The sequence below is a fragment of the Lepisosteus platostomus genome, chromosome 9 (assembly GCF_059453375.1).
Source record: "Lepisosteus platostomus isolate fLepPlt1 chromosome 9, fLepPlt1.hap1, whole genome shotgun sequence".
NCBI lineage: Eukaryota > Metazoa > Chordata > Actinopteri > Semionotiformes > Lepisosteidae > Lepisosteus > Lepisosteus platostomus.
In genome coordinates, this window is record NC_142619.1 from 20,679,423 (window position 1) to 20,702,578 (window position 23,156).

General features: G+C 33.6%; 1 protein-coding gene across 2 annotated transcripts in view; it reads left to right on the plus strand.

Moving 5' to 3' along the window:
• The window catches only part of sema3ab (sema domain, immunoglobulin domain (Ig), short basic domain, secreted, (semaphorin) 3Ab), a 219,544-nt gene that overhangs the window by 65,295 nt on the left and 131,093 nt on the right, over positions 1-23,156 (plus strand). The window contains exon 2 of one of the 2 annotated variants that reach the window (XM_088647165.1): positions 8,816-8,921. The gene's annotated coding sequence lies outside the window, so the exon portion shown is untranslated. Of the gene's footprint in view, positions 1-8,491; positions 8,922-23,156 lie in introns of those variants that run through there. The other variant, XM_088647166.1, reaches the window with a different exon arrangement.

Genomic DNA, 23,156 nt, shown 5'->3' on the forward strand with positions numbered 1-23,156 from the left:
GATGGCAAAACAAGACCAACCTTTTCACTTTGACTATCCTCTAGAATCCTATTACTATATTCACACAATTTTCAATTTTAGGTGTACAGTAACTGTTGTCTGTTATTTTGCAGTCTTACAATTACTTTGGTATTGTTAACATTTCTATGGGTATGTGCTACATTAACATTTTTCTAGTGAATAAACATTTCACTTCTTCTTGTATGTTGGTAAAATAGCACCAAACCCTGGGATTTTTTTTTATCTGTAACACTCTTTTTTATTTCTTTATTTGTATACAGCTGTGCGAAATATTTAATACTTTATCCATTTGCCTTTCATTATCTAAAGGTTTTGCCACCTACAGTAGATAGTTTACTTCAAATTATAATTCTGAAAAAATATTTAAGTTACTGTAGCTATGAGTCAAATATGATTTTCTTGCTTCTGGCCTTTCTAATATCCTCTTTTACTTACACTTGTAATTCATTATTCTCCCTTTCTTTTTTTGATCTGTTCTTTTTTCAACAAAATACGAATTGCTTTCTTTCAGCATAAGGTCGCTTCAGGAATAAAGAAATTAATAATACTAGTGACAATGATGATACATGTGTCAAGTGCAAAAGGTGTCATACTTGGCGTATATATATATATGATGGGACTGTTGTATAGAGTACTATTCATGCAAATTAATTAATTCCAACCAAAAAAGCTTATTGAGTTTCCAGTCTCCTGAGAAGTTGGTATAGATATAGTATATATACAGTATATAGTACCTGTTCTAACCTGCTGTGTAATGCTACCTCATTCATGCATGGTTTTGGTAAATACACTAAATTTCTGTGGATTTTTATCTTGATTAGAATATCACTTTGATGACTAAGTGGTGGTAAAAACACAATTTCCATGTTGGGAAAATATTATAGATAGAACTTTCTACCTGTACCTAAATTTACATTAATTCTGTAATGTATATTTAGGGGAACAACAGCTTTAGTTGTGATCTCATTATTTAAGGTTTTCTATTTTATGTAGAACAATGAAATATTTTTTTTTGCAATCTCCTTTGTTATTTATTAAGTTTCACTCAAGGTAAACACAGACATTGTTTTACGATATTTGTATCATCAAATACAATGTCAGTCTTTTAAATTACTAGATTGGTATTCAATGCTTGGAAAATATTATTTTTTGCAGTTTGGAAATGTATCTTTTTATTTGAACTTGTCTGTCTGTCTGTAAGTATCTTCCAATTCAGTTAGTAATTTGTTTTAAAACTCTGTCATATTTTATATTATTTAAAAAGGAGAAAGAGAACACCTGGCACTATACTATAAGAATAAGAAGAGGACTACAAACTGTCATCCATTAAGGCCTGAATGTTTTTTTAAGGAAATAACTTACCCTTGATGAAGTTCTAACTGTCTAATTATACTTTAATTCGCATTTCCTTTAAATTATTAATTGTATTTATTTATGAGCCAAGGGAGCATTCAGTATAATTTTGGTTTGTGTAACATGGATTAAGAATTAATGAAGTTGAAACTAGCCCAAATCCTGTTGTACTATACAGTAAGCAACTGGATTATTTTTACTTTATTTTTTTCCTATTTCTTACATTCAATCAATGTCAGGTGTTTTAGAATAGAAAACAGCTTAGTTAAATAAAAACATATAAGACTAAGTGATCTATGCAATCCTACTTGTGAAATTTATCAACCCATTAGAGGCTGTACATTTGGACTGTACAGTGTATGTCTGTTTATAAGAAAGGATTTGCATGCAGCTGTTTTACATCCTTATATCTGTTTTACGTATCCTGCAATGCAAATGGGATGTTGAAGCAACAATAAATTTACATTTGTGTCCCCCCCCAAAAAAAAAAACAACTTGATCACACAAGCTACAGTACATATGTCAATGTTCAGTTTTATTTTTAATTAACAGCCATCTCATAAAAATAATTATTTTGTGGACCACCCAGTGTAAATGCATCCTTTTAAATAAATAAAGCTGTTCCGGGTTCGTTCCATCATTTATCAACATGCAATTGGGTGTCAAACTCTCTCACAGCTGGAGTCAATATTTCGTGAGGAGACATTTCATGCATGAATAGATAATTACAGTAGCCACAGCTCAGGAAGACATCAAGTATCAATTCCAAGCTATGTAATTACTCTGTGCTCACGAAATTGCTGCCTGCAGTGCAGTATAAGCAGCAAAGGCTTGAGGCTTGAGTTTGAGGGTTTCATATAGTGTTTAATAAGTCAAGAGTCTATATTCTTTTAAACACATAGTAGCTATAAAAACTCGTTCACAGATTCTGTTTTGAGTTATCCAATGAATAACTACTTATCCAATGGAAAAGGCAATTTTGATTGAATAACATCCCTTTAGAAAATATATCACTTTTTAAATAAATATTGCATCGATCATTAACTTTGTCTCTCAAGCATACAATATATTCTTGCCAACACTATTTCTAATTTATACAAATATTACAAAATGACATTGATCTGGGCTCAGTAAAGATCACAGATGTCAGCTGAAACATTCTTGAAGAACATCTTTATGGTTCCCAGTTTATGGTTATGGTTTTCCTTTTAAATATTGGTAATCAAGACCAATCTTTATGCCAAAATATAAACCTAGGGCTGTTGAATGGCTTAGAAAAACAACTCTGTCCGTTGCACACAGAAGCAGAGAACCTTACCTGAATCCTGATTCTACTTGTGCTCTGGATTTTCAGTGGAAGTACGGAGCTGGCGAAGCTCCAGTGAAACTAAGAACTGTAATGCTGGCTGGGGGATCCTTAGTTCACTGTGCAACAGTAAATTATTTGGCTGGCTTGTTGTCTGTGTCTTGACCAAGGTAGCTCTGTCTGTACTCCAGCTAGCACTAACTCTAAGCTGCGAATGTTGTGGAGCACAGTGTAAAAGGTAACTGGATTTAGGAACCAGCTTAAAGGATGCACAGTCTGGCTCATATGCTGTAAAATTACTCTGTATTAGCATAGACCTATGCACTGTGGAATTTGCACTTCCTCCCTGTGATATTAAGTGTCACATTTAATCTTCACCTGTTCACATATGCCTCGTACTATTGGTTGTATTGGACCAAGATAGCATGCTTTTACTCTTTACATCTGTTAGCTTAAACAAAATCTGTTTCTATATAGTAATAATTGTTTTTTATTAAATTCAGCCATATACTGCTTTCAGGGTGTGTGAGGTCTCTGTGACATGTGAATTGAGTCTTGCCTTTATTGCTTACCTTCTTCTGACCCTTGGCACATGTTGATTTTGCTGTTATCTACTGATAAGATGGTTTCCTCTCAGATACACACAAATGACTTTAGATTCCCCTCCAATGGCCATTGCTACTCTCATACTTCAAGTGTAATATTAATCACAAGAACTGCAAATACTACAAGAAAGGTGGCTTAGCTGGACACTGAGAAAGGAAATGGCCCTCTCTGCACTTTGAGGAGTAAGGGGCAATTCAGGGTTTTGTTTATCCAATGGGAGGTTATAGGCATGGAGGCAGCCAATAAGTTTATATACAGACTGATTTTCATTCTCTGTGGGTCTGGTATTAGTGTAGGAACCTGGATCAACAATAACGTTTAATAGTGTGATATAGCTTTAAATGAGTAAACAAATAATCCAAAGAGACTATAGATCCAATGAGGGATGATTAGGACTATTAAATAAAATCGAAAATGATTAAAAAATAGGAAATCTATGATTTGAGTGTAAGTTTACATTTGTTTTGTTTTTTTTCTAAAGTGGTTTCGAAGTTTTGTTGAAGTTTCTCTAGTATTGCTTAATAATTTCCCTTCACTCACAAAAACAGAATAGACTAATTGTCCCTTGACTTTTATTGTTACCAAAATTGTAAACATTTTCCAGTAGATTAATGAAGTGGAAATGAATGCTTAGATGTATCTTAACAAGGGATACACCATGAAACACAATATAGGACCAAGGGAGGAACAAGTCCTGACGCAAAGTAATTTGCTAAAAGGCATCATTTGTTGTGAAAATGGCAACAACTGCTGGTTGTTAATGCTTCATAAAATACCCTTCCATTTATTACAGAAGTCCACTTTTTCATCTTCCAACAGACATAATTTTGCCTATGTGGCTCAGTAGTTCTTGGAGATAAATAATGTATAAATGCCTTTAAGCCACTATGATATTATTTTTCAGCAAGATCTAGAATTGTGCCAACAAGTAAAATCTCCAGCAGTTGTGTGCAACTAATGATGTCAACAATAGGAATCAGAAGCATAAAGTTGTTGGTTTGGAGCCAAGATGGGTTACAGTTGGAGTTTTCTCCCCAGGATGTACAGTATGTTGTACTGGATCGTGGCCATTTGAAATGGTGTGAGGGGTTGACATCTTAAGGAATGAAGAATCAAAACCAGGTGAAGCAGACAGTCAGCAATATTTAGCAGTCTCATATGCTGTATTACCTGCTTAGAACAGTTTGAAAGCAACTTATAAAAAGTTATTTTAAAAATTCATATTTCTAATTTTGTTATTTTGATCAAATGTAAAAATAATCAGTGTTTTTAGACCTAGAATACTTTTTAACTCAATAAATATACATATATCCCTTAATATAATGCATGTACCAGGTCAGGATTCTGTTTCTGACAGTGACTGTTTTTTCTGTCATCCCTCATATTACCACTATACAGCTCTGACTACAACTACATTATTGAGCAAGATATAGCATTTTATTCTGTCCTACCTACTCCTTTATTGTAGTACTATACATTGAAACCCAGGTTGCAACGTGCATAATCTCTAATATATTTAACAAACCTGTTAAAGTTGAAGAAGTCTTTGTTTATATTGTGCCTTTTGCTGTAGTAGCCAACACTGGGCATTTTAAAAGGCATGGATACAGAGAAAAAAGCATCAAAACTGGTATGCAACTATATTACTCTATTAAATGGTCATTATTCAATGAAAAGCATTGCTTGAGATATTGTATAGTACCATGAAAGGTGTTATGTAAAATTGTTTTTGTTTAGGTGGGTAGCTGCGTCAGCATGTGTAGGCTGCAAAGGAACAAGTAATAGGTTTATTTCATGCTGAAAAGAGAAGAAAGAAAACACAACATTACAGCTGTGGAGATGAATTTTCTAGCTTATTTATTAATCGTTTTCTATTTTATTTAATAGTCCTAATCATCCCTCATTTGATCTATGGTCTCTTTGGATTATTTGTTTACCCATTTAAAGCTATATCACACTATTAAACATCATTGTTGATCCAGGTTCCTACACTAATACCAGACCCACAGAGAATAAAAATCAGTCTATATAAACTCATAAACTCATTGGCTGCCTCCATGCCTATAACCTCCCATTGGATAAACAAAACCCTGAATTGCCCCTTACTCCTCAAAGTGCAGAGAGGGCCATTTCCTTTTTCATTTTCCAGCAAAGCCACCTTTCTTCTGAAAAAGGCTCCACGGCTGAAACATTGTGTTTTCTTTCTTCTCTTTTCAGCATGGAATAAACCTATTACTGTTTTTGTTTCACAACAATGAGTTTCTCACCATAAAACCAAAAAAACGTCCAAATGGCTTAATCTATGTTTTAACATTATTTTATTTTATTTACACTTCTTGGGCATAGTTATAAAAAATAATTAAATTTATCCTTTTTAAATTATCTTGTGTTAAAGTATTTCCCATGCTTTTTCTTTCCTATGTCAAGATGCCGGTGTCCAGATTGTTTCCAGCAAAAATTTTGATTATTTTAAATGAAACCCAAATTTAACTAGTAATTGTCACATTCAAAAGGTTCAATATACGTACACTTCAGTATAACTTTCCAAAATTTTAACAGATGTATAAAAATAAGCACATTACACTTACAAGTACTGTAACAATTACAGTACAGGGCAGAATATACTTAAAATATCTAACTTGTAAAATTACTAGTTCAATTAATGACCATTGTCAATTAAGCTATTGAGACTGTCTTTGGTAAAAAAGAAGACAAATAGGTCATGAGGACCAGGATTGGGCTCTAGGTGAGAATAATTTAAAAAAATGAACAAGAATTCATTAAACACTGTAAGTTGTTCATCTTTTTATGTCCCATTTCCTGCTTAATAATGCCTCACAGTTTTCACATTTTCTAGATGTTTGTATTGTTTGAATTTAGAATGCAGCTAATTTCAAATTAATAACATTTCTTGACTTCAACATGGTTAGTTAGATGATGCAGACTTCTGACTTTTTTAAAAAAAATTACACTTTAGTTATAATTCCACTTCCTTTTGTTTTGGATGTTGACAAACTGAACTTTTTCAGATTTATTTCCAAGCATAAAACTATTTGAAGTTTAAGGTTGTATTCAGCCAACAAAACTTTGTAACATTCTTGTTTGTGGTTCAGAAAATTATGTAACATTTATGTCTGGATATATACTGTAGACTCTTTGTCACCTGCCAAGATCTGGCAGATTTCAAGGTATTCCTTACTTCATAAGTGTAGACTGCATGTGTTTCTGGTTTATCCCTATAAAGAGAAGAACTGAGAAAAATCAGCCTTAAAAACCAGGTTTCACACAACAAGACAGCAAACAAATTTGACAGCTTTTGACAAGCTAAAGCTCCATTCCCATTGACATTTCTAAGTGCAACAGGCTTTGAGGTAAAGGGCTTGTATTTTGTCTAAGAGCTGGGATAGTTTTCTGCTTGCATCCCGTAGGTCATGGATTACAATCCCATTGGAAACCAATTTTCAAGCCCTCTGGACTTCATATTTATCAGATTTGTCAGATTCCACTTCCCATAACAATTGAGATCCTTTTCTGTGTTATGTCTAAACTGGAGTGATTAGAATACTTTAATGAGTGAGTCCACCAACCAAATAATATGAGCTGTACCCCAGGTGTTTTGGATTGTTGGAAAATTGTGTGGAGCTGTTTAAATATCGTATTTATGTTAATGAAGACATTCGGAAGCGAATATTTTTAAAAATAGCATTATGCAAATTGCATCTAAGTATGTATAGATGCTTAGGTTTTTAAATGTTTTCTCTAGGCACAGTGAATTCAAAAGCTTGAGAGAACAAAAACATTGTTCCTGTATACAGAACATTCTGAGGTATTTATTTAAGACAACTGTTCATTTTCCCACAATAACTCTAGAAAAAAATGTTTTTGCTTTTGTACAACATACTCAGCAGGTAACTTTTCTGTCACAAACATTTGCTTACTGACACATACTGCATCTTATTGCAAGAGTTATTGATCTAGTTATTTATGGTTATATTTTCAACAACATGATTATGTTTCAATATTAGCCTTAGAAATGGAGATGTTAAACACAAGCTCGGAAGGAGATCAAATTGTAATCCTGCGCTTGTGCACTCTTATGTATAAATACTCGCCTGCTGTTACCCCATCTTCACCCTTGTGCAGCTTCCCTGGTTCATTGCTTGCAAGTTGGGGGGGAGGGGGTTGGCAGCCTTGACCTTATGGCCAGGTTGACATTTCTTGTGCCAGGCGAGTTAATACCAAACATTAAAATATTATACATGCTCTCTCATATATTTATATTCATTGTCTTTTGACCAAATTTGACCAAAATACTAAATTAATTTTATGTGATTGTGTTTTTGAATGTTAAAAGGAATGTTAGTTCATTCTGAGTGCTGGTCATGCTATTCTGTGGGGATACAAATATTAAAATGTCAAGATTAAAACAGGAGCAATCTTGAAAGTGTAAACTGGAGAGAAAGGGGCCATTAAAGGCATCTTAGCACATTTTCAGCCCATTTATGACAAAATTTATTTATGTTATATTTCATAAATGTTATATTTCAAATAATAACACATACAGTACATGATAATACATTTTTACCTTAAATTGTTGTATTTCTTAATTGTTTATCCAGCATCATAATTTGCCATGGAAAGGAAGTGAATTACAGTATTACCTGAATATTTAATGGCTTATGTTTATTTTTATTTTGAAAGATGACTTTCTGTGTTGCTTACATTTTAACAATTCATGTACAGTATACTGTATGCCTTTATAGTGTGCTATTCATTGATACATTTTAAACCTAGGATAAAACAAAATTCTGCCATGCAGCAATATAATATGAATCTGGAGGAGCAGAGATAATTAAATGAATGCTTCAGAACTTCATCCATTTCCAAAACAAAATCCTCCAAGTATCTTTGACATAAACACAGTTTATAATTATAACACAATATATTTTTGCCCAGTAAATTAGGACCTTTTTTTCTCAGCAATAAGAATCATGTTAGAAGCTGCGAAACAGCTCTTAAGGCTTATAAAAGAACAATGCCTTTAACATATGATGATTCCTATTAGTAATATTATCAGCCCCATTCCCTGCAGTGCACACAGAGGGATTGGCGTGTTCATCACCGCCCAAGTCAGTGTGTTGTTTGTGCCCTGGCACGGCCCATCTCTACAATCCTTTGCTCTGCTGGGACTATTTCACACATCTGCTAACCAGACTACCTTCTCGCACAATCCACTATAAGGCTCTATTAATAGGAGACAAGTTCTTATTTCCATGCAGAGGCAGAGTCGGGTCCTCTGACAGAGGGAATGACGCTTCATAGATCCACCCAGGTGTAGGTGAAATGGTAGAGCCTCAAGGGTAATAGATGTCTATGAGAGAGCAGTACTTATGTAAAGGGTGTTTAAAATACAGTACTAGCAGCAACAAGGGCTGTCTTGAGTAAAGAGCAGGGTTAGTTAAGTAATTCTGTCGCCTCATTAAGCTGTCATTTTTTGTTGTTATTATATATTGTCTTCAATTCTATTAGAAGTAAAACCCACCTCGGACTTGGATGAGAGAATTTCTGTGGAGACAAAGCCTTGGCAAGTGATCCATTCAAAGTGTGAACCCAGTCTGAATCACAGCAGCTTACCGTAAGTGCAAAGATTTTCATTTCTATTCTTTTGTTCAATTCATTAGTGAAGTAATTAAGTTCTAGTGATTGTTAATTAGCATTTACAAAGAAATAATGACATACATTGGGGCCTCATGTGTTAAGTAAGAATTTATATAGACTTGGATGTGTTTCTGTTTCTCAAGGCTGCCTGTGAGTAATTGAAAGAGTGTGTTTACCTCATAAAGAAAAAAAAACATTAGACTTCTTCTAATTTTTGTAATGCCAAGACTAATGTTAAAGTCATATGAACAACAAATATAGTAGACAGAAAACATGTAAGTACTATATCATACTACATATTTTTATCCAACATTTTGAATATGTTAAGAGATGTCTAGTATATTTCAGTACAAGGAATTTGAACTCTTTTTTTCAATTCATTTTGGTTTAAGCTGATATTTACCAAGGGATCTTCTCAACAGAGAAACCTGTATGATTTATACTGTAAACACTGCACCTGCAACTGTAAAAATAATAGTAAACCTGACAGCAAAATAATCAGTTTTGTTTTTTTTTTTCTGTTTTAAAATAGTTGTTTTATAAAGACATACTTACAAAGTGTCACATAAAACATTATTTTGTATCCTCCTGGGCAAAAAGATATCACTTTTTTTGTAAACTTTTTATTTATTTAAATGTATTTATTTAAATTAATTTCTAAAATACTCGACCGAGACAGATATATCTTTTTCAGTGGAGAATTTCTAAAGAGACAATTAATGTCAGAGTAAAGTAATAGTAGTAGAGTCTGTTTTTCTAAAAGTGCAGAAATATATGAACCAGATGTATGCTGCCTAACACAGTGCTGTTTGATCTTTCTGTTGCACATTTCATGAGACTAAAAAAAAAAACATTTCTAGGTTTATAACATTGACCTGTTTAAAATCATGGATGTTGAATTTGTCATTCTAAACCTTGCACTGAAAGTTTCTATCTTAATACAGTTCTGATATATATATATAATTTGATTGATTATAGGCTTGTTACATTTAATAATAAAACAAATCTTATATCTGCATCTGCACTAGTGTTTTTCACAAACAAATATCGTTACACTTATTGTGCACATCCTAGTCAAGGACATTAATATATATATTAGACATATTATGACAAAGAATTTGAATCTTTATACTGTAGATTGTTCTCAGTCTCTGTAGATTAATAAATTCTTAAGGGGTTACTGAGTCTTCACTTTTCATCTGCACAGTCAGCATCATTGTCTTTGCAAGAATTTATGTGACTAAAAAAATAATATTTAGCATTAAACAAGAAAGGTTAATTGTCCATTGGGTCATGCAGTATTTTTATTTTTAAGCTTTATATATTAATGAAACCTGATCTAAAAGATGTTAAATATTTTTAAATTGATGGTATATATATATGTCTTCATGCAATATGTTGCATTTTAAAATGATGTCATTGCACCTAATGTTGTACACTGGCTTGTTGTAATTGGGTGTGACCTCAGTGGTCATTTGAATTTCAGTTTGAGTGGCTTAGACAGAAATGTGTGATAGACGTTATGTGGCATTAATATGATTTGCCTCAGATATGCTGTGCAAACTTCTTTTTTCCTCAAATATTTTACTCTTGTGAACAGTCAATGCATGCTTGCTAAAATGTTTGCACAATTTTATCAATGCTATTTGGTTAAGGAGTGATTTATATATAATTTATATTTATCCATTTTGTTTTTGGATCACACCCGAATAAAAAGTTACATCATTAATTGTATTTTTACCATTGGTTCTGTATGGTATAGTGCTGGGCAGATATCTCTGCCTGAAAAGTATAATTCTGTCCATTTGCAGCTAAATTTACTGAACTGTAGTTCATAATAACTAGTTCATATGTAATTCTACAGAATATGTTTTAGTTTTTCAGTCTCAGTTATGAGTCTGGTTCATGTGTTATGTTTGCATGTTTTAAAATGTATTTTATGAATACACGATTTAAAAAATGCAATTCCAAATCCAGGAGACTTGTATTTCCTTCTTTTTACAAGATCAGTAAAAACTTGTTTATTAACATAAAGTACACTATACTACCCCAGAACTTAATGGATGAGTCTAGACGACCTTGAAGTGCATGTTATATAGTACCATAAAATATGTTTTGTTGGTTCAAAATACATTCAGATTCTGTAGTTCACGTTTTAGAAAGATTAAATCACAAATATCACAGAAGTTTAGTAAAATATAAATATAATATCTCCACCCAACCAAATTTGTGTAACCCTAAACAGAACTACTGGGTTATGAGTAAATGAAGTGGCTTTAATAATATTGTAGCTTCGGATTAAAATGAGTGAAGAGTGAAATTTATTTATTATTTTATTTTTTAAATAAATGATAGTATTGGTATTTTAAATGTTGAAACATTGGAAGTGGTATGTCAGTATGTGAGAAATCTCTTAAACTGTAATTACAATTATGTACAGACTCACAGCCTTTGTCAGTGATCCAGTAGTAGACGGGTATGCCTTAGTTTAAAAAAATAGATAGACTTAAGACTGGGTCCATGTAAATCAATGTAAAATGAACGAGAGAATTGCAGGGCTACATAAAAGTGAAGTACTAACAATTCTTGGACACCAATCAATACTCATTAAAAAGAATGAAAAAATTATTTTCTTCACATGACATTACAGAATTAGGGCTGTATTTTCATCACTGGAAATTATATGTTGAGAATCAGCAAACATAAATGATGGTTGAACACCTGCCTATAACAAAAAAATACTCTGAGAGAGCACTGTAGCATTCATGTCTTGTAAAGAAAAGGAAGAAGTTTTACTGCCAATTTACTAAAGTTTGTTTACTATGGGGTACAAACTTAGTTTTAAAATTATCAAATAAAATGATTTCAATTCATCATTTCTCTACAAGTGTTTTTAATTTTAATTTTATTGCAAGTTATTCCCACAGAATGTATAATTGTAGAATTACTAAACCATTCCATTTCAGACATGATCCAATTTTGATGAGGTTTTGTTGAACTCATATTTAAAAAGTGTTTTCATTGTAACAACCCTTAGTAATACATGCTATGGCAGCATCATTAGTAGGGTGTGACAGACTTGCTTGTGGAAGTGTACAGCTTTATGCAGTGTACTGTAGCTCAATAAATAAATGGTTTGTAAGGAAGTCAGTTAAATGATAAAGTTAAATTATTCAAGGCAACATGGATTTTTTATTTTCCCTATAACCTCATATTTAAACAAAAATCAAACAATTGAAAAAATAAGTGTACTGTACATTAAAAATACACTTCATGTTAAGATAATCATCACAGATTTTATTTGAAACATCAAACCAGGTATAATTATCATGTTTGATTTTTTTCAAAGTACTGTATTAGTAAAACAGTAAAACGAGGATAAAGGTAATATAAACAAAAGACAAAATAAGAAACTTGTCATTGCTTCATGACCTTAAGCTAAACAAGTGTGTTCTTTTAAAAGCCATATTTTCTTGTGGATTTTTAAATAATAAGGTGAAAAAAATCTAAAAAGACCAAAAACCACATTAAAATCATTTTGATAAAATAGTAAAAGGTATTCTGGACAGAATATGAAGATTTAATTATATTAAATTGGTTTTTCCTCAGACGAAGATAGAGATATTGATTTTTTTCACGTCCTCCATAGAAGTGATGAATTTAAATGTATTTCCAGACATTCCTCCATTGATAAATGATCTTGTTGTTTTTTTTCCCCCATTTTTGGTCAGATTGCATATTGCTGTCAAAAAGATCTGTACAGGAAACAAATTTTGTGGTGGCCCAGAAGTGCAAAACACAAAAGCAAAGATGAGTGCACAAAGAAAAAAAAATGACACAGTGAAAATAAAAATTAGAAACCAAACAAAAAAAAATGACATAACACAAACAAAAATGAGTGCTCAAATATGTGTTCAAAACAGAAATACGTTCTCACAACGGACATAACATCTGTTGTAAGGTGAGAGGGCAGTGCTGAGCGGAGTGCACATGTTGAGTTCTTGAGACGTTTTCGTTAATTTTCTAAAACCTTGAAAACCACGACAGTAGGATGTTGTGTCCGTTTTTTGGAGGGCAGCTTTGTTAGAACCATTTGTTTTGCCCATACTGAGGTCAAAACAATATGCTGTCTTGTGGTCCAACCTTTCCAGAGATACTGTATGTTTCTGTGAGAAGCTCATACAGTATACTGTACAGTACATAGCTTTGAATGAAAGTTTCCCCACTCTAAAACCTTTATTATTTTAATTTAAAAAAGTAAATAAGAAGTCTATAGTATTTTAAATTAAATTATGGCATTCTTACTACTTTATTTATATTAACCTTTAATATGGTCCAGATAAATTATACTTTACCTCACACTAGTCTGTAACGTCCCCTCTCACTTTACAAAAGATGTCATGTCAGTTATGAGAACCTGTTTCCATTTTGAACACATTTTTATTTGTGCACTTATTTTTGTTTGTGTTGTGTACATTTGTGTAGGTGTTGTGCAGTCTTTTTTGTCTGTGTTGTTTTTGTGTTTTGCACTTCATATCACCCTGCATAGATAAAATGTATCAAACTTTATGAAAAGGCCAAAGTTTATGTGCCTGTTGAAGGCAGATAAATAAAACAAAAGTGTTAAATGTAGATGAATATTTTCAAGAGCTGCCTTAGCCTAATAAAACAGCTGAATCACACAGGGCACTCTCAAATGGAATGAAACAGACAGTATCTCTGTTTATATTAAGAGATATTCATCCATATTTATGGTGCATGTAATGTTCAGTTAAAATAACATTGTGTGGTGTACCGAATTACAAGACTCACAGAAAAACAGAACCTTGTGTGTGTCATGTTAACATTTCACTGTTATCACACGACTCCAGCTGGAATAGAGCAACCATAGTGTTGCATTTCTTAAAGAATGTTAGAATGCACCCAATAGCATATTATTAGAGACATTACAAATATCATATGGCTGTAAATCAAATATAAAAGGCAACCTACAGTGAAGAATAATATATTATAACCTCATTAATGTCCTTTCCCAAACAGTGTGAGGAAACAATATAGAGGAGCTAAAATTCTCTGATATATACTATGAAGTGCTGAGTTGATATTGCTCTGCTTTGGTGAATATTCTTCCAAAAAGGTACTGGTGCATTTTAACAATGTCCAATAATAACAAGATAATAAGACAATTAAAAGAGTTTTTCAATGTGTCTGGAAAAAAGTTTTTTTGGAGAAGCTGAGCACTTTGGGAAAATTCTTAATAATAAATAATAATAAATCACAAGATAACGTGATATCATTTGAAACTGGTATGAAGACAGTAATTTGCTCTCTAATTTATGAGCATGTACTGTACAAACATATTAATACAGTAGGTATTTAAAATAAAAAAAAACAAAGTATGTTACACTTTTCATGATGAATGAGTTTAAATTTTTCTTGTTAGCAGGTCATTTAGTTTCAAAACACAATTTTCTAAATTTACTGCCACAATCTGTTAAAGGTTACAATGCATAAGGTGATCTGATTCTGTTGAAAGTCAACTGCTTATATGTACTGTATACTGTACATATATGGTTTTATATCAATATTATTATAAATGTGAATAATAATATATTAATAATGTGAATCTAAAAAGAACTGTTAAAGATAAGTCATGCAAGCAAAATCTGGATCCATCCTCAATAAAGTGTGTACCATTAAGCAGAAATAGACACCATGCAGCTGTTGAATATGTAATGAATACACAATATGTTTTCAATCTTCTTTCTACTATGGTTTCTTTGTGCATTGTTTTCTAATTACTGTGTTAAGAGACTTGCAAAATATGTAGTAACTGTTGGCTGCATTCATTACAGTGTAAATCTTAACTAATTTTTTCTCAAGTACAGCCATCAGACTCTGGCTGTCTATACTCTGCCATATGCTTTTGTGATGTTTAGGGATTTTAAAGCCTTGAATGCTACATGTTTAATATGAACAGGAAATTACATTGTTACATTGAAGTGTTGGAGTTTGCAAGTAGGTGTAGGTGGTTTTCAAGCAGTAAAAGAATACGATGTAAAAAAAACATTTAAAAATATCATAAAAACAAGCCTAGAAGATACTTCTGTGCCTTTATAGGTCAATTCCACTTCTTTACAGATGTTTAATGCTCTTTTCCAAAGCACTGGTCTTTCCCTGATTCCTGCTGTCCTATTTTTAAATCACCAATCTCTCTAGTATCAAAATTTCATAATTCATCCTTGTGGCATGGTTTCTTGATAACTCACAACTATTTAAAGTCAGGAACACCAGCTCGAACTGTATGTAATAACTAACTCTGCTGAAAATGAAATAAACTCTTCATGAGTGGTGGTGGAGGGGAGTCCCCATTACCTGTAAAGTGCTTTGAGTGGAGTGTCCAGAAAAGCGCAATATAAGTGTAAACAATTATTAATTTTTAATTATAATTATAAGCTTCATGTCCTGTACAGCCTGAATAGAAAAGTTCCAATAAATGATTTGTTCTGAAAAAGAAAGGTTTGTAAGCCAGCTATTACAATAAAAAGACATTGTTTGAATAATTTGAGTACATCTTGTGTTTGTACATCTTGTGTTTGGCTTAAGGAGCATGAGATGTGCTTTCATCACCTTCCCTGACCAGAAGGCGCTTTTAATTGCAGAACATGCAATTAAATTCCAGTCTCAATTACTATCATGGATGTTTCAAAACAAAGTGATAGCTCTAGAAGAATGGAACAGGATTAAGCTGCAAATATTTCAAAACCTTGTGGCATACATGGCACATTCTGAACAATAGCAAGTTGAACAATAATTCCTCATTGTTACCCATAGTAGTGCTGACTGGACATATTACCTAATTCACAAAAAATACTCTATAGTTATCAAAATAATGAGCCTTCAGAAGAAATATCTAGAAATTTAATTTATACCATTAAATACAGACATTTAAAACAATCTTATCTATTCAGTGTGCTTTGTTACACAGTTGTTAAGAAGCAACCCTTGCTAATACGAAGCAGAAAACACCCATGTCAGCTCATTATATGTAATGTTATATAATTATTATTATATATTGATGCAATTTGATTCACTGAACCTTAAATAACCCTTCAGTAAATGTGTTTATTTTTACTCTGCTGTCTTTTTTGTACAATGAAATATGTATCAGACAGTATGTTGAGTAGAAATTATAAATACCTTAGATACTGCACTGAGCTAATTAAATATTCACCTAACCCATGATAAATATATATGTACATGTATCAGATATATAATTATAAGTAGAGAAAGAATCCTGAGATGGAAATTAATTTGTAGCTTAGATTTAGATTTAGACTTAGATTTAATGATATCTAAATGTGTATGTATTAAAAAGTGAACAAAATGCTGACAACACCTTTTGGACTTATAGATACATTCTTTGTGTGCTGTTGTAGAATTTAAGATAAGCTCAGGTCTGATAGACTTGCCAGCAGAGATGGCCCACTAGACACTAAATTACCATGTTCAGAACAATTTGAAGTTACATTTGAAAGATATGAACAAATGGAAGACAACAAAATATAATTTCCTACATTTTAAATTGGCGGAAAGAAACCAAAATAACTTATTCGGTTGTTACAGCATGAATTATGTAACATGCAAATAATGGAAATTTTGAGGAGTCTGTGTAAAGGTTTTGGGCTAGAAGCTTGGATTTGTTCCACACTAATAACTACTTAATTTTAATACCTACAACAGTGTATGTCAAATTGTCCCAGAAATTGTATAATAGAGTATATGTTCACTTATACAAAGATAATTCATACTTAAGGATATTAAAATTCGCGGGGTTGGAATATCATTGTGCCAAATTACCTGTCTGTTCATGAAATATCAAAGAGCCACTTATGCCTAGTAAAGGCTGTGGCACACATAAGCCAACTCCAGAAACAGAAGGTACAAAATAAATTCTGAAAGAGATACCAATCAGTATCCCGCGGCCAGCAGAGGAATCCTACTCCGTTGGGCTGCTGAGCCTTTAAGGCCCTTAACCCCAACTGCTCCAAGGGCACAGTATAAATGGCTGACCCTTAGCTCTGACCCCAAGCTTCTCTCTCTCTGTCTGTCTGTGTGTCTCATGAAGAGCAAGTTGGGGTATGCAAAAAGACAAATTTCTAATACAAGAAATTGTATATGGCCAATAAAGTGATCTTATCTTATCCGGCATCTCTTTGGAAGGGGGGAAGGAAACCAAAGCACCTGACAAAATGTCATGCAAACACAAGACAAACATGCAAACTACACACAATTCACCAGTATGCAACCATACCCAAGTTTTGTGAGGCGGCAGTTCTAACTGCCATAACACTATGCCACCAAGACAACCTAAGACATTTTTCACCAGCAGTAATTTCAGTATAACTACATGCATACATCTGTTTAGTATTACTTCAGCTGTTGACTTTAAATAGGAACTTAATAGTGCACTTCTTTCTATTGCTATGGAAAATGAAAAAAAAAATCACAAATAGTGTGTATCTACTATGACATCACCAATAGTCACACAGGTGGTTCTCATCATTATTTGCAAGGCAAATCATTCCATTCCAGACCTTTGATGAAGTACAAGAATGCTGCCTGTTTCATTCACATGAAAGATTTTATGGGGAGGAAGGGTACAAAGAACTGCTGAAAGTACTGAAATATTTGATGAAATATAAAACAGCACAGGGCTTACCTATGGTGGACTGTAAAGTATGTTTATGATTTCTCCAAAATCCTTCTAGGAAAACTTCAAAGCTGATAGATTTGTTTTTCTTTGCTGAATAAAAAACTTTCATTTTCTGTTGTCCTTGTTTAGCCACTCTTATTCACCCTCAGGTTTCAATAAGCGTAATGCATTTTCTAGTTATTTTTCTACGTAAGATGTTTTTGTTCCATTTTGTTAAAAGCATTCAGATTAAAAGTTCAATGTGAAAAGTATTTTACGATAATGTTGGAATGTACTGTAACTTCTTGATACTTAAAAGAATAATTTATTCAAAGTACAGAAGAGAGGAATATGATTTCCTCGGGATATAAGAACACTTAACACCAGTTATGTTTCCCAGTCACACTATGTTAGTTCTTTAGTTAACAGTACTTCAGAAGAAACCTGTAGGAGTGTGATAAGTGGAGGCTGAATGTAAACTGGTGACCAACCACTTCCCAATAAAAGATGATAGCTCTTGAGGCAAAGAGCCAAGTCATTTTATAGGAGCAATCAAAACACCTCAATTGTAACATTATAACACATACTGGGGAGGCCATGCACAATTGTTGTGTTTTACACAAAACAGCATTTCACCCTACACATTTACTCTATCTTCTGTTAAATACTGTATTTTAAATTAAAACATTTGTTTTTTAAGCTCAACTAATCTTGGAACATGATGAAGATTTTCTTTCTTCCTTGGCACGAGCAATCAGTATGGCATCTGCATCTGGAAATAAGTTAATTTTGCATTTGTCTTTACATAGGAGGATACACAACTTAAATACATTAAAGAACTGTTATAAACTAATTAATCATTCATCTTCTGGGCGTGTTTTGAAGAATGAGAGAATACTGAGGTTTTCAATGTTTGGTAGGAGTTGAACTTATGCAAATATGCTGTGTGAGTGGTGTGGTTCAAGTCATTGTTTTAGATTTGTCATGCTCAATGAATTGGTTTGAAAGGGATGTGAGACTGAAAATTTTACAGGGAACATAGATATGTTGAAGCAATGGTTACATTTTTCCAACACACCTATGCAGTGCCTCAGTGCCTTTGAGATACAGTATAACAATGAAATTGCAAAGTTTCAGAAAGTGGTCAGAGAAAAAAATACAATTCACAGAGCATCATGGATGTAGGCTTGCAATTACACTATTTGCAAGAACTCAGGTGTGTAATTCATTGGGTTGTAGGATTATTGTTATGATGGTAAAAGGTAGGAACAGCAGGGTGGCACAGCTGTTAGCATTTCTGCCTCATATTTAGACCAAAAAGGTCCAGTTCCAGAGTGTTGGAACCCTGGCTTCATTTCCTAGGGTGCTGTCTGTGTGGAGTTTGTATGTTCTTCTTGTGTTTGTGTGGGTTTCATCTGGGTGCTCCAGTTTCCTCCCATAGGCCAAAGACATACTGGTAAGTTAATTGGTTTCCTGCAAAATCGGACCTGGTATGAATGTGTGCGTTTCTTTCTGTGTGTGTTCTGCGATGGACAGGCGTCCTGTCCAGGGTTTATCTTGCCTTGAGGGTTTTGCTTGCCAGAATTGGCTCCGGCAACCCCCCAATCACTGTATTGGATGAAGCGGTTAGAAAAAGGATGGATGGAAGGATGTCTGCAACTTCTTGTGTAATGTGTGCATTTGTGTTGTTTGATTGCACTGCTTGTGTGAGTCATTCTCCATGTGTGTCCTTGTCCTCTATTAATCTATGTTTCCTCAGCCATAGTTTCTAGCTGTATTCCTGTTAGTCTCTGTCTCTTGCTGCTTTTACAGCAGGGTTCTCAATATCTCTTGATCCTCAAGGGAAAAAATGGTTCTGTTTTTTTATACCACAAGTTTTAACTGCTTCCTTGAATCAGTTTATTAATTGATAAACATTACCATTACATTACCTGATTTTCAGCATTGTCCTTTTAATACTGCAAATGGTAATGTTTTTCCCACTGATAAACTATGCTTATTCATAAGAAAAGGCTGTATTTCATTCTTAACTGAAGGATGAATTTAGAATGGTCCCACTTTCTCTTTATCTTCAATGCTGGTGGTCATTCTAGAAACTTTAAATGTGTTGCTTTTAGTAGTCAAAATATGGACAAGAAAAACAAAATGCAAATGTTTATCTGGGTTCTGCACTGTTCTTTAATACCCATATATATAATAAAAGCTGTGCATTTTGCCTCATTTTGTCTTATGTTCTGTATAATTTTACAGCATGACCATAGTCTCATACTGTAAGCTATAATGTTTTTGTAGTATTTTGTTGTAAATTCGAAATGATCAAATGTGCACACCAACTTGGTGCAAAATTTCTCGATTCTTTTTGGGAGATGTGCTTAAGCTCTTTAAGATTGCTTGGGGTTCAATTATGGACAGGGTTTTTGACATCTTTCCTCAGATTCTCAATAACATTCAATTTAGGATTTGGAATGGGCCACTCAGGATAATCCATTGTCTGAATCTTTAGGAACTTCCGAGTAGCTTTGGATCATTGCCCCGATGAAAGGTGAATTCTTTTCCCAGTTTCAGATCTGAAATAGGTTTTCTCCTAAGATTTATCAATAGTTTTTCCATCGGCCTCGACAAGCTTTCCAGACCCTACTGATGCGACAAGACTTAAAAGTATAACACAATGCTGCCACCACCATCCTTGACAGTGAGGATGGAATTGACTAAGTCAGTGGTTCTCAAACTGTGGTACGCGTACCTGCAGTGGTACGTGGCGTGCCGCCAGGTGGTACGCCAAATGACCCCGGAACTGTGTTGTGTGCGCTGAAAAAATCGGGACGGGTTTTCAGATTTTGTATTTTTATACGTGTTGAATACGCAGCCTACGTACTACGATACAGTGCGCGCTAATACTTCAGTGAACACAAGAGATACTCTGTAATTCTATACCACTCTATAGGAATGCGTGCTACAGACGCAAGTGACCAATTTTATTTAAAAAAAGCTACTGTATCTCCAGCAAATAGGGAGAAAGGAGAATGTGCGTGATTTTGGAACAATGCCAACGTTGTAAACACAGGAATGCATAGAAATGCGTGCTACGAATGCTGGTAATCTTGTGAGCACAGGAAAGCGTGAAAAATAACAGAAAAAAAGAACTGTTCTGAGTTAATTTGAGAAAAATACACCGAGCGTCCCTGTGTTTCTCTCCCATTCGCATGAAATAAATACTTAAAATAAACACTGAAATAAAAACGGAAACGTGGAAAAACTCAAGCTTGCGGATTGCTAAAGCAGGTAAGCCCCACACTATTATGTGTGGAGAAAAAGCTGCTGAACAGCTCGACCTGCTGCCCCCCCCGAAAGACACAGTCATTCATAGAATTATTGAAATGAAGGATTATATCAAAAGTACGCTGACAGAGCGCGTTAAGATGAGCAGATGTTTTTCACTGCAATTAGATGAGTCTGTATTCGATTTGGCCAATTTGCTCGTTTACGTTAGATACGAGTTTGAGGGTACGTCCCGTGAGGACTTTCTGTTCTGTAAGCCGCTACCAACAGGAACTACAGGAGAGCACGTATTTCAGCTTCTGAATGAATTTATCAAAGAGAATGGCATCGACTGGATAAAATGTGTCGGAGTTTGTACAGACGGTGCTAGAGCAATGACAAGCCAACACAGCAGTGTAGTTGCATGAATTAGAGAGGTTGCTCCAGAAATTCATTGCAACATCCACCGCGAGACCTTTGCTGTCAAGAAAATGCCTGACAATTTAAAATCTGTTAGACTGTTGTGAATTATATCAAGGCTCGAAAAATTAATTCACATCTGCTTTGCTCGACTAAACAGGCTCACCCCTCTCACTGAAATGGTGCTTTTTTATTTTTATGTGTTGTTGTTTTTTTTCTGTAAAAGACTTTGAGAAGCCACATCTTAATATATCAAACAAAGTTTATTATTATAATATTTATTATATGTATGTGTGAGTGTGTGTGCACATGCGCTCATGTTGGTCATTGATAATTTCTGGGGTTCCTATGAGATGATGGCTTGTAGGTGGTACTTGGATGCTTTGGTTGGATTAGGGGTGGTACTTGGTCCAAAAAGTTTGAGAACCACTGGACTAAGTGATGCACTATGTTGGGTTTGCACTTGATGTAACACTTTGCACAAAGGTCTAATTTTGTTTTTTCTGACTTTAAAAACTTTTGCCACATGTTTGCAATATCACTTAGATGCTTTGCTGCAAATCCTATGTGGGACCTGAAGTGTTTTTTTTTTCCATTTCTATACAGGCCCCTTTTGTGTAGTGACCAGATAATTGTTGACCCATGGACATTTTCTCCCATCTATCTCAACCACTGAACTTTGCAGCTCTGTAGCTCTATTTCAGAGTTGCTGTTGGCCTCACTGTGGCTTTCCTTCCCCCCTTGCCCATCTCCTCATTTTAGAGGAACAGACTAATCTTGCATTGTATGGGTGCCTTACACTTACACTTAGTAGACTTCACCAAACAGATATTAAGGCTCTTTAAAATGCTTTTATATCCTCTTCCTGATCTATGCCTTTAGAGAACTTTATCCCTAAGTTGCTTTAAAAGCTCCTCAGTCTTCATGGTTGAATCTCTGCTTGAAATTCACTACATGATTGTTGGATCTTACAGTTTAATTCTGAAATCATGTGAACCACCTATAATTGCACACAGACAGAGACTGGGTAATACATTAAAATAAATCATTTTTTGACTTTGACAAAGAGTTTTAATATTATTAATATGCAATTATTATTTTTTTTCTTTTTGGTTTCATATTAATTATCTATTTACTTATTTATTTTTCTTTGCTTTAAATGTATGAACTTGGCAGAATCTTTGACTCATAGTAATTGATAGCCTGACAGCAGTCTTTCAAGCAACAAAATGAACAAATCATTTTGAACTCATGTTTGAGAATTATTTTAGGCTCACATTTGTGCATTTATGTACTTTAGAATTGTTGAGCAAGAATTCCACATTTTTTATATGACTAAATATATAAATGATTATGACTTAACCTTTTTGCTGCTTTATATTTATATTGTACAGTATGTACAGTATATTTAACTGTATATGAAATGTTTACATGCTAATTTGTAGATTTAGTTTAACAAATAGTAATTTCATACCATATTAAAAATAATACAGTATATCAGTTTCAGTATATCTCAAATGTTTTCCAGCATAAGATACACTTGCTTTAAGCCTTTAATAATTGTAAATAATAAACCTGGCCCCTTCCCACACTCCCACAACCCCCAAAACTATGACTTCTTAAGCAGTATATTGCTGCATGTTTTAATAGCATCTCCTTTTACAGTATGTATTTCATTACATTGAGCTCAAAAACGGTTACACAATTAAATTAATAAATTAATAAATAGATAAAATAAAAACCAGAAGGTTTAAACCCTGTTTAACAATTAAATACAACCAAAAAACTGAGGCTGAAGCAAAAACAGATATTGCTACTGTATTATATACAGTATATAAT